Raw genomic sequence first — 17,646 nt, forward strand, 5'->3', positions numbered from 1 at the left:
TCTTATATACTGAAAACTCCCACTAGATCCCCCAAATATCTCACACAATGTTATTTTTTTTGTTATGAATCTTCACTAACACTGCAAAGCTCCTGGTAATTTCAGCAAGCAATGTTTATCTTTCTTATTGTGTTAAAGTCTAAATTTAGTTAGCCATAAATTTAACAAGAGTCACAATAAAACTTAAACATGTTAGATTAATTACAATTTTTGGAGAGTATATTGTCATGTTTAGGGCTATGAATTCAACACTTACACCACATTCCTTGAAATGTTTTGCTGGAATGGCTACTTCAGTGGGAAAAAGCTTATACAGAAATTCAAGACCCAGCAATAGGAGATAAATTGTTAAAACTAGACAGTAATTTACAGCTGGCAGTCTTGTAGGGTCAAGCAGAATATCGTCTTGCAATAAATATTGCCTTGTTGGATGGACAGACAAAAATCAGAAAATGAGAACTCTTTCTGAATTTGCTGAAATCACCAAAAGCATTCCCATACCTTCAGCATCTGCTGAAGCAGCCCAGGGTTGAGGCATTTAATCAGAAAGGACACTGCATTTTGCTTTTCTACTGCAGACATTTCTGTCCATTCTTTTGTATTCTCCAGATGCCTTATTGCAACAGTGGCTTCATCTTGCTGGAAACAAACTATTAAATATGTCAAAATTGGATCAAATATTAATTTATTTTCTTTATTATGCTATAGTGCTATCCTCCCTTTGCTCAGAGTGAACAAATGTTTGAACTTTATTCTGCAGTCCCTTTGAAAGAAAACTCTTATAATAAGACTTGTTGAGGAATCTCAAAAACATTTAGGAATACATGAATATTTGAAAAGGAGATTTGAACTAGCAAACACATTTAGGTATTAGATGTTTTGAATATAAAAATTGATTCTCATTTTTTTTTAAACTGCATCAAGCAATTTTTTCCTCAGAGCTTTTATTTATATATTTTTATAGCAACATTGCTGGTGCTTTTATGCATGTGTATCCCTTTAAGAGGTAATCCTTAATTTACCTGTGTAATTGGAAAGGAAAATATTTGCTAACAAAATAGAAGCATTGCTTTGGCTCTCAATTTCCTGTTTATGTTGGAATTGAAAGGTGTTTCTGATTCAATGACCAGAAAGTACCCAAAGGTCTCAGCAAATTGGATGACCCAAATCATGCCCATCAACTCTATCCAGAATGAACCAAAAGGTATCCCAGCAATCTGTGCAGGATAATCAAGGCTTGGCTTAGTGTTCAATAACACAGGGTAATTTATGTATTAATGTGAACAATTATTGTTTCTTTTTGTAATTGCACTCTTTCCTGCCAGAATTCACATACAGAAGTGTTTAAAAATATACTCAATGTTATGTCATCTTGCATCAAAGTAGAACCTAGACTTCTACTCATGTTTGAAGTGTCCTTCTCATTTGTTGTAATTTGATTTAATTTCTATTTGCTTTCCAATTTGTTTTCTCAATGATAGTACTTTAATTAATAGGTATTTGAGCATTTAATTTTCATTTATTTGAAAGGATGAGATTAGACAGCCATGTTGGAAGAATTGTTTGAACTCCTTTACATTAGAAGACCTAGAAAGCATAAACAAGAGAAATTCAAAACTTCTTACCATAGCTGTGCTGTGGCAGCAACGCTTCTGAATGGACTGTCTAAAAAAAAAAAAAAAAAAAAAAATATCCACATGGTAGTTTTGTATTTGGCTTTTAATTATTGTTTGGGATTGATGCCATAGGAACCAAGAATGCTGGTGGATTTCTTTGATGATTCAGGAGACCATTCAACAGAAATTAGATGCAACCATATTTAATTAACCCTATCTACCAGTCATCGAGACTGATACAGCTTTCAGAATAAAGCTGAAGCTTTTTTTAATTTGTGAAAACTTTTCTTTTTTACAGCAGGATAGACCTGATGGTTTAATGGATCAGCATTCTTTGAGAATCTTCTACCCAAAGGATAACTTAGAAAATGCGTGACATGTAGTTAGCACAAAGTGTCACCTGAAATAATTTATATAACATTCCTCCCACCATCCTGCTCAAAATATCTTCAAAAATGCAGGTGAAGAGCTACAGCAAAAGTGGGAATGTAAGGGAAAAACCTAAGATATGAAATGACAGCACAAGAGGTACATTTAATATTTCACCTGGTAAAAATGGTAAGGGTAAGGCATTTCCAGGTCAGAAACCTTTATGTAAGAAAAGCAGCATCTCTGTGCTCATACGGTGTAGTGAGAATACATTTACAGTGTTGTACCCATGTATGCATTGGTCAAAAAACCATGATGTTTGCCCGCAAATCAGTAGTTAACAAAACCAAAATATATTCATGCTCATAGGAAATTTATTTTTTTACCAACGTTAGTGGAAAATTATGGGAGTTGGAAAATTATATGCATTTGTCAAATTCACAGAATAGAACCTTTGTGATTGCTTCTCTGTTAATGTTATGATCACCACATTAAAAGGAGTTGGACTGTCACTGGATCTGATAAAAAGCTGAAATGCTGCTCTGCTTAGCTATTATCTTACCAATGAAGCTTTAAGTGTCCTCTGCATATTTACTTATGCATTTGTACAACATTGGGCTTACTTAGGTTAAACCAGGAATTATTCGTAAGTTTAAGACAACTGAAAATTAAATTTAAGGACCTTATCTGTCTTTATATTAATGTAAATTGAGGTTAATACCTCAAAAGATAAACAAGGAAGAAATCTGCCTTTAAGAGGTCTGCTCAAGAGCCAGCTAGGAATTGATTTTGCACTGTGCAAAGGCCTGTGCTGCATAATGCAGGTTGCCTAGGGTGCAGAGTCTGAACAAAATAGGCATCAGACTTCTCTGCAATGGCTTTTCAGCTAATAGTGTTATTATACATTCTCTATCCCAGTACTTGGACTTTTCCCATTCCTGGAACAAGTCATCACTACAGAACTGGTGCTCCCACTTTCACTGTTCAGCACAATGGCTCTTTTCAGAGACCTCACCTGCCACACAGAATGGGTTGGTCAATCTAAGGTCTTCCACACTGATTTGCCACCCAGATGGGGGAACTGAGTCATAAGTAATCTAGACCAATATTTTAATAAAAGCTATTTTGCCCAGCAAGAATCTAAAGCTGCAGGCCCTCACCATGATGCCACTTGTGATACCTCCTTACTAAATGCTTGGATGCATGCCTGATGGCACTAATAGTTAGGGACCCTCTATCCACACTCTCTGCCCATGGGTCTAGGACATTTATTTATTTATGCCAGCCCTGGATTGTTGGCCTTTTTCTGGATAAGGTCATTTTTGTGCTTATTTTTAGCTGTGGCAGATGCCCCTGGTTGGAGCATCAGAATCCTGGGTCTCTAATCCTTAACTGGATTAATCGCTGGGTGTGATGAATCAGGGGCTGTCGATGCCTGGGGTTCTCAGTGGACTGGTTTCCAGCATGTGGTTTGGTCTTTCCAGATGAACCTCTGGAGGAATGTTCTTCATTCACTGCCTTGACAGGGTCCCCTCAGGTCCCATCCCATTCCACTCCCTGTTCCTGCTGCTCTCTGGAAAAAAGTCGTGTATGTTTCTTTCCCACAGTAAGGTCTCTTCAGCAAGACATGATAGAAGCTAAACTGTTTGAAGAATTTATTTTCATAATATACAATTGTATTAGGTTTCCATCATGATATATGCTTTAAATAACATGAAGGGATGGAAAACAAAACACTAAAACACAGCTGGCATGTTTTAGTGTGCACTACTGTGATCTGTAATTTGCTGACAATGTAAGATCTCAGGGAGAGGCATTTGTATTAATTTATTTGTAATACCCCGTTTTGCTTTACCATTTAACTTTATTTTTCTCAGTCAACTTTTGTGCTTTGTCATAATGTTTCTTGACTTTCTCCAGCAGCTACATTTGGGACTTTACAACCAGTAGGTTTTGTCAATGTCTTCTAATTCTGCAGTTCTGCTCTGGTACTGTAAAACTAGGCAACACCTTAAAGCCTTGTACTAAATCCACATATGTAATTAATAGAGGAATAAATCTGAATGGTCTACCACATAAATAAGGGCTGTTCACCAAAGTAACGCTATTCAAGACCTTATCCACATAGTTTAGATATGAAAATACTTTTCATAAACTTCCACCACCAATTAGAGAATCCAGGTTATTTTCACAAAATTGGCTGTGAAAGGAACCTGACCTGCTGACCAACACTGCTATTACAACTGAAGTGAGGTTTTTTGCACTGAAGAGGCAACTGTTTGTCAGAAAGGGGCATTGTATATCTCATGGCATTACGCTTTCCCCTCATGCTCTTCACATCACAGTTTATGTGACAGCTTCAATGACATGTTTTCTAGCTATTCATGTATCATATATTGAAAATTATATATATACATCAAAGCAATGATTCAATGCAAAGCAGGAAAGAAGGGTAGTGTTTGTACTAATAACAATACCCAATCCTGCCATGGAACAAGGTCTTCTCTGGAGGACTTCCTTCCAATACTTCTTTGTCTTATGATTTGTAATAAAGCCTAATATACTAAATTCACTTTACATTGCTGTTTCTCAGCAGTTAATTATTCTGATTAATAACTAATATGTACATATCTATTCCTAAATGATGCTTTATGTGGCAGACACCCATGGTAGGAAAAATTCAATCTAAGGGAGGATCGCACTATGTATCAAAAAGTCTGAGCTGGTGCTCAAGTTCTCATGAATATGATAATGCCATCATGGGTGCAAGAATGTTCTTGTACTTTAACCAAAAAAAAAAAAAACAAAACGCGAAACCTAAACCAAAAAACAAGCCTTTGGTTCTCATGTTGAGGCTTTCCCATGACGATCAATGTGTTATGACAGAAAACTGAGACACAGCTATAACTTAAAATCAGACATTGAAACTAATAAAATTTTTGGTTGCCTGGTGTTTAACAAAATGCTTCCTTAAATGATGCAATGGAATATTCTGAATCGGAATATAGGCTGAGGGCATTTCTGGTGAAGGATTTTTGTCAATAGGAAAAATTAAGTTTTTCCTCAGTAGAGGCCAATCAGCTGATAAGGGGGCAGTGCCCAGCACTGCGGAGGAAGATATAAAGGGCTGCAAACAGCTGCACAAACTTCTGCTGGTGGTGTCAGGTGAGGGCGATCAGCTGATAAAAGAGCAGCACCCAGCACTGGGGAGAGGGATATAAAGGGCTGTGAGGAGCTGCACAACCTTCTGCTGGTGGTGTCAGATGAGGCCAATCAGCTGATAAGAGGGAGGCACCCAGCACTGCCAAGAGGGATATAAAGGGCTGCAAAGAGCTGCACAACCTTCTGCTGGTGGTGTCGGGCAAGGCCAATCAGCTGATAAGCTGATAACCTGATCTTCTTTTATGATCAGGTGACCCGACTGGTGGATGAGGGGAGGGCTGTGGATGTGGTCTACGTAGACTTCAGCAACTCCTTTGACACCATCTCCCACGGCATCCTCCTGAGAATGCTGTCAGCCCACAGGTTGGACAGGAGCACCCTGTGCTGGTTTAGGAACTGGCTGGAGGGCCGGGCCCAGAGAGTTGTGGTGAACGGTGCTGCATCCAGTTGGTGGCTGCTCACCAGTGGTGTCCCCCAGGGATCAGTATTGGGCCCAGTTCTGTTTAATCTTTATAGATGATTTAGATGAGGAGATTGAGTCCATCATCAGCAAATTTGCAGGTGACACTAAGCCGGGGGGAAAGTGTCGATCAGCTGGAAGGCAGGAGGGCTCTGCAGAGGGACCTGGACAGACTGGAGAGTTGGGCTGATTCCAACGGGATGAGGTTCAACAAGGCCAAGTGCCGGGTCCTGCACTTTGGCCACAACAACCCCATGCAGCGCTACAGGCTGGGGATAGAGTGGTTGGAGAGCAGCCAGACAGAAAGGGACCTGGGAGTCTGGAGTGACAGGAAGCTCAACAGGAGCCAGCAGTGTGCCCAGGTAGCCAAGAAGGCCAATGGCATCCTGGCCTGTATCAGGAACAGTGTGGCCAGCAGGTCCAAGGAAGTGATTCTGCCCCTGTACTCAGTGCTGGTGAGGCCACACCTCGAGTACTGTGTCCAGTTCTGGGTCCCTCAGTTCAGGAAGAATATTGAGGTCCTGGAGCAGGTCCAAAGGAGGGCAACTAGGCTCATGAAGGGACTCAAGCACAAGTCCTATGAGGGAACTGGGGATGTTCAGCCTGGAGAAGAGGAGGCTTAGGGGAGACTTCATCACTCTCTACAACTACCTGAAAGGAGGGTGTAGCCAGGTGGGGGTTGGTCTCTTCTCCCAGGCAGTCATCAGTAAGACAAGAGGGCACGGTCTCAATTTGTGCCAGGGGAGGTTTAGGTTGGATATTAGAAAGAATTTCTTTACCGAGAGGGTGATCAGACATTGGAATGGGCTGCCCAGGGAAGTAGTGGATTCTCCATCCCCAGAGATATTTAAAAAGAGACTGGATGTGGCACTCAGTGCCATGGTCTGGTAACCATGGCGGTAGTGGATCAAGGGTTGGACTTGATGATCTCAGAGGTCCCTTCCAACCCAGCCGATTCTGTGATTCTAATGCAGAATTTCCACTCAACTCTTTTCTGGCCACAGCTCTGAAGTGAGAAGAGTAGATTACAAAAGACCCTTTCTATAGGAATTGCTCTGCTTTTTGTTAATTAGTGGGGTTTTCCAGTCTTTTACATAATTCACATTTTAAGAAATTGAACTCAGCAGAAATGTAAATTGCAGTGCAGTAAATGTCAATGTCATCTTGCTGTTTTCAGGCCCATGTTGTAAAGAGTGTGAAGAAAACATGTTGCTTGCTTACAATATTATGTCAGAATTTTTTAAAAACTGGTGTCAAAGCTGCTACAGAGGGTTGTGTTTTAAGGAATATGTGTGTCAGCCAACTTTTTTTTTTTTGTCACTTGTAACACGTGATCAGTGGATATGATTTGAAAGAATTTTTATCTCCACAAAATAGTTCATAGAATAAACAGGGTTTTGATTTCTAATTTTTAATTTGGCAGAGGTTTGGGTGCTTGTCAGGACAATTAAACAAAACAAACAAAAAAACCCAACAAAACCCCCCCTATTACTGAGTTTTAAATAACCTATTTTTTTTTTTGTCTTGGTTACAAAAAAATGGCAGATATTTTTGTTCAGGTGTATTTTCAAGGAATACTCTAAAGTTTAGAAAATAGAAGTGCAGAAGTTATCTGATGAATTTTCCGTTTCACAAATGAGGTTATAAATTTATCATTTTGACTATAACAATTCAGAGTAGGCATCTATACAGAAGAACAAAATCTATTGTGCTTCCATGCAGAAACATTCTTACAAATAATTTTGCTTCCAGGCCTTTTCTTGAGCCTATTGATCTGAGTGCAGATGGAGCTCTGACTCTCCAGGATCAATGAAATTCTGCCTCTGAACGTTTGGTCAGTAAATTCAAGTAGAATTCTGATATGCAAAGTCATTACAGGTTACAATTTCCTTCATAGTATTTTAAGCTATGTCCCTCTATCTCTCCTGAGGTTACCTCATTGACAAATATATGTTGCCATAAAGCTTGATTATAGTTTATGAATGTATTCTGTGCTCTTCATCCTTCTTAGGATCAACATTATGGGGCACAGACAGTAATGCTTCTAAAAGCAGAGAAGAAAAGAGCCATAATTTTAACCAGAACATATATAAAAACTAAATCAATGGTTGAATTCTCAGTGGTATATTTTCAGCATCATTTTCAAGAATGATAATATTCAGATGTTCCAGAAATAAAGGCTTGGGATATTTTATCTTAAGTTGCATGAAATTCAAAATTTTTGTTTTTTGTATATTTGAGGCAAAGGTAAGGGATAGGGACTGACAGTCATAAAACAATAGTCTATATTTACACACACAGTGGTTTAAATAAGATTGTCTATTGAACTAGGTTGAAGTACTACTGCATTTTTCTGCAGTACTTTATCACATTTTGCTTTGTATTTTCGTTGAGCTTGAAGAGCTGATCTAACAACCAAAAAGGAAATACTGGTATCAACCTCTTGTCTGTTTTTTTAGTGTTCTTTGGACCTCTAAGGGGTAAACAACATTCAAGACAGGTAATACTAAGGATAGATAATATTTTTATTAAAAGAAAGTTTTCCCTGTAAATAGATAGCTTAATCTAGTCCTTCAGAACACAGTACTACAAGCTAACTTTAATTATTTTTTGGGGGGAGGGGTTTCTTGATGAAAAATAATGCTTTATAATTTCGCTCTTAGAGAACACTCTCTGGAGATATACCTTTGGATAATCACAAAGCATTGATGTTCGAAGTGGAATGGAATGCCTAGTTCCTTTCTTGTTTTTTCAGGCAATACCTTAAACTGCTTGTTCCTCGTTCAGTTAGGCACTGCTGGCCATAAACACTGCTTATTCCTAATATAAGAATATGATCTGGGACAAAATTTTTATGTCAAAGGAAATATATTTTTTCTTTGGTGGTGAATAAACTGAAAAAACAGACTTGTGTCTTCACATCTCAGGAAAGAGCATTTTGCTACACGTTGGCTGACTCAAGAACTAAAAATGGGAGGCTTCTCTGAGATGCTGCTAATATTTTATACAAAATCATAGGCAGTATTCACTACAAAAAAGGAAGAGAAGGAGGTAATGTAAGTTGAGTGAATTAGAGTTGTCTGCTTTTAGGGTTTGCCTGAACTCCTGATCAAGGCCAGTGCAGTGTAATTTATTTAAAATCTCTTTTAAAAATTATATATATTTTTTTTCAAACTCTCTCACCTTCTGTTTAACTTTGAAGAAATGTCTGTGTGTAAAACAAAGGTGCTCTTGGTTAGCTGTAAACTGACAGCTCTGTGGATTTATGTTTGAAGGCTCTTGATTGCAGGGCATTGAAGAGATAAGCAGGTATCTCTTTAGGATTACACATATCTCAAAAGAGCATTTAGAATTACAGAACAAGTTCTTCCAAGCAATAAGGAAATTCCTTAAATTTTACACTTACTGTATTATTATCAGTGCGTGAGTTTTAGTTCTTTTTTTGGTTTTTTGGGTACTTTTCTGTTTTAATATATTACTCCACAATGCTGCTTTTTGTCTGCTGTATATTTCTGTGAATCAGAAAAGGTTCCTGATGAATACTTTGATAGGGAGTAAAGTTAGAAACCTGGAAGTATTTATCTATATGTAAAGTAGAAAAAAAAAAAATATCCTTTAATCCTCAGATACCACTGTAGAGAATGCCTCTCCTTGTCTCAGGATATTTAAGTACCAATTCTCAAGCAGTTTTAAATTTTTTTATTTTTTGAGAGAAATTGGTATAACTAAGCAGTAGCAAAACAAGCCTTTTTAAACCTTGGAAAATAGCTTGTTATTTGTTATTTTCATCATGTAAGATAATAGTAAACAGGGTAAGTGTCTGAAAAATAGGTTTAAAAGAACAATTTAGTTATAATAGATGAAGTTCTGTTGGAAATACAACAAGCAGTAATTTTGGCTACAGTCTTATACAATGCCTTCATTGGTACGATTTCTCATTTTTTAAATGAAAGAAAAATAGCATTAATAATTTATTATTTAGGCTGAAGTACATTTAAAAAAATGCAGTCAATTTTATAACTCAAAAAAAAAAGCTCTCAAAAATCAGGACAGAATTTAAACAAAGCTGTTGTTGAGCCTTGGGCTACTCTCAGTGTAATGGAGAAGATTAAAGAAAAGTACAATCAACCTCCCCATATCCTCTTTTATCACACTCTGGACTGAAATTCTTTTGTTTTCCAGACTTGCAAAAAGTGCATTCAAAGCCTGATGTGTGCTTTTTTTTTCCCCATTGGATTTTTTTTTTCAAAGGACCAAATAAACCTGCACCACAGTGGCATCTGGCTTTTAGTTGAATATTTAATCACTGTAGCTATTTTCATGCTACAGTCTGTCCATTAAAAATAGGTTTGCTTTTGAGTGGTATAAGATCATCATAATTTTACTTTTATGTACATTATCTTTTTTTGTGTTTTTCTAGCAGAATATGCTCTTAAACAGCAAATATAATGTTCATGGTAGCAAAAAATTACAGCTGTAAATTCTCAAGATTCAGAGAAAGCAAAGTTAATATACATTATTTCAATATTGCTAGGTATTTTTTACTTTTCCTTTAGCAATATATTCAGTAATGAAAAATGTTAGTATTTCTTTATTCCAGACATTTATTGCATTACTAATTCTTTAGAGTATTTAATCTATTCAGTTTTTGGTTTTTTTTTAACAACTTGAAAGTTACTTGTGAGGCTTGAGCACAACAAGAAATAGTTGTGGGTTTCCTGTAAGTTGATTCATCACCACAGAATGCTTTTACTAAAACCTAAATAATTGTTTTCAAATAGACATAAAGTTCAGACTTTTACTGGGAAAAAACCGATATAATAACATTTATATTGCATATATTATGAAGAAAAGTCAGTGACCTGGATGTGTCAGTTATAATCTTTATGCACTTACCACGTGTGCAGTAAAGAATTATGTCTTCAATTCTGCAAGGACAGGAAAACCATAATGCAAAGAGGTCAGTAAGAATTTCCCATGCAAACTGTATGAAGTTCAACCAAGCCAAGTGCAAGGTCCTGCATCTGGGTCGAGGGAATCCCGTGCATAAATACAGGTTGGGAGGAGAAAGGATTGAGGGAAGCCCAGAGGAGATACAGGGTTTGAGGATTATTCCTCAAGGATACACTTGAAGATTATTCAGCCTGGAGGAAAAGGAGGCTCCAGGGTGACCTTATAGCAGATTTCCAATACCTGGAGGTATTGAAGTAGGACTGGAGTAGGACTTTTGCACAGGCACATAGCTAGAGGACAAGGGGCAATGTTTTAAAACTTGAAGAAGGGAAATTTGGGTTAGCTATTAGGGAAAAATTCTTTACTATGAGGGTGGTGAGACACTGGAACAAGTTACCTGGAGGAGTTCTGGATGATGCCTCCCTGGCAGTGTTCAAAGCCAGGTTGGATGGGGCTCTGAGCAACATAAACGAGAGGCAGGTGTCCCTGACCATGACAGGAAGGTTGGATCTAGATGGTCTTTAAGATCCCTTCCAAGCCAAACCATTCTTTTTGGATTTTATGATTATATGATGCTCTGTCACTTTGGCCACATTCTGTGGGCAGTAGGCAATAGAAATATTTGACATTGAAATATCTTCTTTTTCCTCTCAGACCAGGAAAGCCACTCAGCACTTCATATGGTTATTATCACATGATGCTGTTTCATGGCACAGTAATTATCACATGTTGGTAGCAGCAGAATGTGGGCAACTGGCACGGGCTGCAGTCATTGCCAGCCCACAGTGTCATGCAGAAAGCTGCAGCCTTCTCCCTCTATACCCACACTTTTCTCTCTTCTCCTTTAACTTTAGAGGTACATTTAAATATGAGTAAAACTTTGTATTGTAGCCATGCTTTATCATAAAGAGGGTTTTATTGCCATAATTCTTGTTTCTGTAATAGAAGCGAATAATAGGAATATTATAGTAGTGCCTATGAACTTCTCTGGTGCTGTTCTTTCTTAATATAGTTGTTACCACATTGGTATTAATTTCCTTGGACATGATTTGAGAGGCAAAACCTACCTCTGAAGTCTCTAAACTGTGTAATTCAATTAGAAGGAAGACCTGCATAAATCATAAATGAAGAATGAAACCAGGAATACTTAGTTAATATATGCTTTAGTTTATATATGCTTCCAAACATAAGAGTTAAGTTCCAAGGTTTAGGAAGACCCTTTTTCAGACATATAATTGTGGCATTTGCCTAGATTTAAAAAAGCACCTGGAGATGACCACTGTCATCAGCAGGATGTGCTACTAGAAAAAGTGGGATTTGGGATTGCCTGAAAATTATTAAAGCATCTGTATTGTACTGTAAGCAAACCTATTATAACCTTGGCATGAAGTCTAGATAAGATTAAACAGTAACATAGTCCTCCGGTTTAGGCTTTCAGTTCAACTCTGTGATTCTGAAGAGAAAAGAAATGGTTATTTTATTAGTTGAAAACTGAATTATTTCTCTCAAACCACAATCTGGTAGCCACAGGAAATAATAAATTCAACATTTGTGTGTGGCAAATGCACATAAATGAAATGATTTGGAACTAGTGATAAAATGCCTTCTGAGAAGGGAACCAGTACTGAGTGGATACAAGTTGGAGAGGTCTGAGAAATGGAGTTACAAGGGGCAAATGGAGAAACACAGAGCTAAAGGACTGGAGAAATATAAATAAATAAATTGATATTTTTAAAATATAGAATATAATGTTTCTGAGATTAGAGAACTACTGTAATATATAAACAAACTGCTTGTTTAATCAGCTTGTAGATTTACAGACAAGAAACATCATTCTCAGATGTTTGAAAATATGAATGCTTCTGCTTTATAATCCTATGAATTCTGAAAGACACAAAGAAACACAAATTCAGATAATACTAAGTAGAGCTATTTATTTATTTATTTATATATAAATATAATACTATTTATTTATTTATTATTTATATATAAATATATATATATAAAATATATATATTTATATATATAAATATATTATTTATATATTATAACATTGCAGCATTTTGAAATTAAGTCTTGTCTATATCTGGTGAGAATTCTGTTTAAATGGGAAGAATACTAAATTCCATTAAGGCAACACAGTTCTATTAAAAAGCCTCAAGTGAAACTGCATTCCTGATGTTCCACTCCCAGTTAGCTTCTGTTAGAATGTTATCTGACATATTGTTGACTGGCTTTCATATCTTGTGTTACTAAATTCACAGTTAGGGAAAATCTGAAAAGCTAGTGACTCACAAATTGGTGGGTATGGTCTCATATGTAAAAGTTTTTTTCTGAAAATGTAAGAAATCAGAGATCTAAAGCTAAAATATTCATTTAAAATGAGAAAGGAATAAGTAGAAACATCACTCATTAAGTCCTTTTTATTAAAGAAATGGCTGGTTATCCTTTTCTGTGACTCATGGAGTCACCATCAGCTATGTAATTTGTAATTACACAGAATTACTCTGCCAACATAGGTGCAAAAAGTATATAGCTAGAATTTTATTAACTCTGACTCAAGGGACTGTTTTAGGATATTGACTTTACAGACATCAATTTTGAGAATCTGCATGCCTTAGTATTTTAATTTTCAGATGGAGATTTTTTTCAAGACAACTTCAGAAACAGAAAAGCAACCAACCATTGAAAGTCAGCCTCTCTTGGACCAGTCCAATGACTTCTCCAATGTCCATCACTAAAGACATCATAAAACAATTCAGAAATCCTGCAGCAGAAAATTATTAAATGTCAAAAAGATTTGTTTCCTAGCACCATGAGGTGACGCTTAGCTTGTGATAAGCATGTAGTGTAGCTATGGGCATTTTCATTAGGCACATATACAGGTTTAATCTTGTCAAAAAGCATGATACATTGACTAAAAAATTAAAAAATACCCTTTTCTGGCCATAATCATTGTATTTGAGATTCTTCTGTATACTTGGTTTACTGACTGCAAATGAGAACACCCAGCTTTTCTTTTGCCTTCTAATTTATTTTTTGTATTCTAATTACTATCTGAAAGTCTGAAAGATCCTCAGATCCTCTCTCTCTCCAAAATGGACTTCCACTGTTCTCTCACATCTCTTTCCCTCAAACATCTCCTCTAAATTACTTCCCCTCCCTTCTAATCCATACCCCTAAGGAAATCTTTCACATATCTATTTCAGCATCTGATGACAAGATGAAAAGCAGTATGCAAGGTAAGGATAGAATACTAATTGATATAAATGTGAAATGACAGTAACGGTCTCTGAGCTATGTCTGGAGACTTCTCTATAGTAAAAATCCTCAATACTTAGTATTTTTTGTCCTGCTAGTAATATTAGCTATGGTAATGTTTTACTAGATTTTTGAAACAAATTCTTTGTTCCATTGTGCAAAGTTGGCATATACTAATAAGCAGAAGATTTTTTTTATCTTTGCAGCATTTCTAGGGTGGGATTTATTTTTTCCAGAAATGTGGAAGACAAAAAAATTGGCAACCTCCATTTTAATTAGGCCATTTCAATAAGTAATAAATGGTTTTGTTCTTATTCATTTCTGGTCTCTCAAGAGATTTCAAAAGTCTTATTCAAAATTATAATGTTTTTTCATGAATAAGATTTCATGTGTGTGTGTGACTTAATGCAGAAAGCTGACAATTACCTTTCCTTTCTTGGATCAAGCACTGTGATTGTAATATGAAAAGAAGGATGATGTAACATTAATTGCTTCCATGGTAAGAAGAAAGGGTTCTGGCAAAGTATAAAAATAAGGCAGTGCTGCTTTTTACTTTACATACTGTTAGAATTGGATCTTCCTTTTAAAAACTTTTTTGTTCTTTGAGAGACAAGAAAAATCACATCACCTCATAAACAAAACATCATGATGATGTTGGAAAACATCATCAGTGAAGATGAGAGAGAGAACAAGTGAGGAAGAGGTAAAATTGGCAAGAGTCTTTCATGTGACCTGGGAAAGTCTGGCTCTCCCAGTCTCTGGCTCTGGGTCTTTCTGCAGTTTATGGACCACTCAGGCGAGTTAGGAAGAAGCATCTGTGTTGCACAGAAGCTGGGGAAATGTCCCAACCACAGCTTCACAGCTGCCTCCCTGGAAGACTTTTTGTTCTACTTTATTTCAGGAACAAGGAAGGGATAGCTACTTCATGATGGAGACTTATTTACGATTTTGAAATAAGAAAAAAAATTGGTTCAATAATAACATGCCAAAGATATTTTATATTTGAAAATCATTATAAGAGGTGTTGCTCAGACTATGCTTTAAAAGTTTAAGTTGCTTTTGAACAGCTGGGATTGGGGTTTTCAGATAAAAGTTTGGTCTAATTTCAGTAACTATTCCTAAGATTGCTGAGAAAGCCCAGATTCCCCCAAAGAGATGATATGTTGTCTTGCTAAGGTTGAAGTCCTGCTTACAAATTTCAAGTAAAGCTAAGGATTTTTAACCTAAAATGACATAAGTCCTTTCTATTTCTACATATTCAGAGAGGTTTTCATCGTTCACAGTTTCCAAAAAAGAGCCTACAGAAGAAACAACCTGGGGATTTTCAGCCTAAATGCCTGAAGGCTGGTGATGTGATAAACAACTGGAGCAGAGCATCCTGCAAGGAACAGAGTCTGGTAACATGAAATTACAGATCCTCTATGTGTGTTGGCTGCTATGGAAAAAGCAGCATTCACTACTGAATTGTATCCAAGGTTTTGCTAGATCCAGCATGACTTAGACCTACTGTTTAATCTCAAAGAATCTAAAAGGTGGATAAGGAAGGTGCACTCTTGGAGAGGATGAGAAAGAAAACCATTAGTCACTAAACAAAGCTGCAAAGCTATGTTTCCCTGTGGTTTGAAAAGCAAAAGCCATTCTTAAAACACACTGACACATTCATAGAAGCACAGAGCAGTTGAGGTGGGAAGGGCTGGTCCAACCCTGGACCCTCTGGATGTTTTGAAACATCAGTGAATTAAAAATGGACAAGCCATAAACTTTTCGAGTCTCTACAGCAGATGGAGCAAGGTAAATTCATGACACCTTGCTCAGTAGTGTTTTAGATATGTGGGTTTAAGTACTCATCAATTTGGTGAGTATACAGTGGATAAAGCTGGTAGGACTCCTAGGAATGTGGGTTGCTCCTGGCTGTTTATGCAGACAAATACTCCATGTTCTCATAAAAGGATTAAGTAGTATCAGGACTTCAAATATGACATTTTTGTTGTATTCCCTCTCATTGTTACAGTTTAGCTAACTGTCCAGTTTAGACAACTGTAATTCCCTGTGTGTGTACAAAGTATATTTGTTTAATTCTTTAGAAGAAATGAGCTGTAAGGAGCATTGATTCTCTCTCATCCTTACTACAGTTTTTAGGGCTCACTTGAGAGATGTATTTTGGAGTCATATGGATATGTGCATTGTCAAGTATCTCTGATCTTGCAGCCAATGCCATCATTGAAAACCAGAAAATATTTTGAAAAAAGCATGCCCCTTGTGCTGTTGTATGGTATGAGACTTTGGTTTTTGAAGCATAGTAGTCCTCAAATATCAATCTGAAGAAGGGACTTCAGCATTTCTTCATTAGAAGCCAAACTAATGGCTGTATAATGAATGAAGACAAACATGCATGGCAGAGATAGAATGAATTTTTACCCCTGAATGTGTAACTAAATGCTGGAGAGGCCACCTGCTTATGAAGTGGATTTGATGCTTTGCAACTGTCCTTCAGCTTTTCAGAAAGACATCCAGGCCTGGTTTTAAAATCATTTTGTCTGAGGAACTAAGTATTATGTGGAGTCATTTTGCTGGTACTGTACTGAAGGTCAGGTCCTCCCAGCTCACAGAAGTGAAAAAACTTTCTGGTGTTTCAGTACTGACTTGACATAGAGAGTATAAAATGTCTTTCGCTAACCCTTCAGTTGTAATTGAAACAAGGAACAAGAAAGCAACTTGATTATGCTTGAGCAAGTGGCACTACCCCTCCCTTGGATATAAAAAGAGACATTTATTTTTAGACACCTAGGTAATAATGTGGAATTTTTGTCATCACCAAAATTATGCTTGAGCATAATCAACATTGATGGGCTGAAGAAATGTCAAAAAGGCATAATTTTTCACAGATTATTTTCAAAGTGCGTTTTGTTCTTACTTTACGAAAGTCATTTCCAATATGCATGAGCTGCAATCTTTCCTATGACTCCTACAAAGTCAGACTGATGAACAGTCCTTGATAAATTATCAAAAGATATACCAGTTAATGCTTCAGGTAAATGTCTGTGTTACAACTTGCAGCTTTATTATTTCATACCTGACTGAAAATACAGCTATTTAGCCAACCTTCAGCCTACTATACAGTGGTTCCTGCTTAACCTGCAGTCCAATATAAATGAAACTGTGCTAACTTACTACCATCTAACCCTCTTTATGATGGATTGCCATCCTAGGGAAGATATGTGATTACCAGCTACACCCAGTTCATGAACAGAATCTGGCTCATTACACAAATGCAGACACCTTTAGCCCCTTAGTTGAATGATGAATGCAAGTGCACACAAACTCAAGGGATTATCAAATCGAAGAGGAGCCTGCAGCAGTGGCATTTTTCCACTACTCTGAATGGAAAAAAGCCTCGGCTTTCATACAGACATGTACCAGCAAACAGCCCCACGCTGTGGTCACAGCAGGTATCAGTAAACAGCCAATTTAATGTACTCAACACCAGCTCTGACAGGATATACTTAAAATTATTAAGTTGTGAATAATTTAAAACTTATTTTCGTATTAAATTTTTCTAGTGTATTGGGAAGAGGAGGAAGTTTTTTTTAAATGCAGTGGGTAGATTTTGATATTTATTATTTTTTAAATTTTAATACTTTTTTTTTCTTCCTAGGTAGTTTAGCTTTGGGGGGATGTGGGGGGAAAAAGTAGTGGAAATCAACTGCAGAAGAAATTCTGAAAGAAATGCTGTTAAGTGGCATGAAGTCCTAGCAGCCCCTCTGGGGAGCTGAACTCAGCAGTGTTCTGTAGCAGAAGTAGTCAATGTCCCAAGATTGGTAACTG

This window comes from Calypte anna, chromosome 3 (assembly GCF_003957555.1).
Source record: "Calypte anna isolate BGI_N300 chromosome 3, bCalAnn1_v1.p, whole genome shotgun sequence".
Lineage (NCBI taxonomy): Eukaryota > Metazoa > Chordata > Aves > Apodiformes > Trochilidae > Calypte > Calypte anna.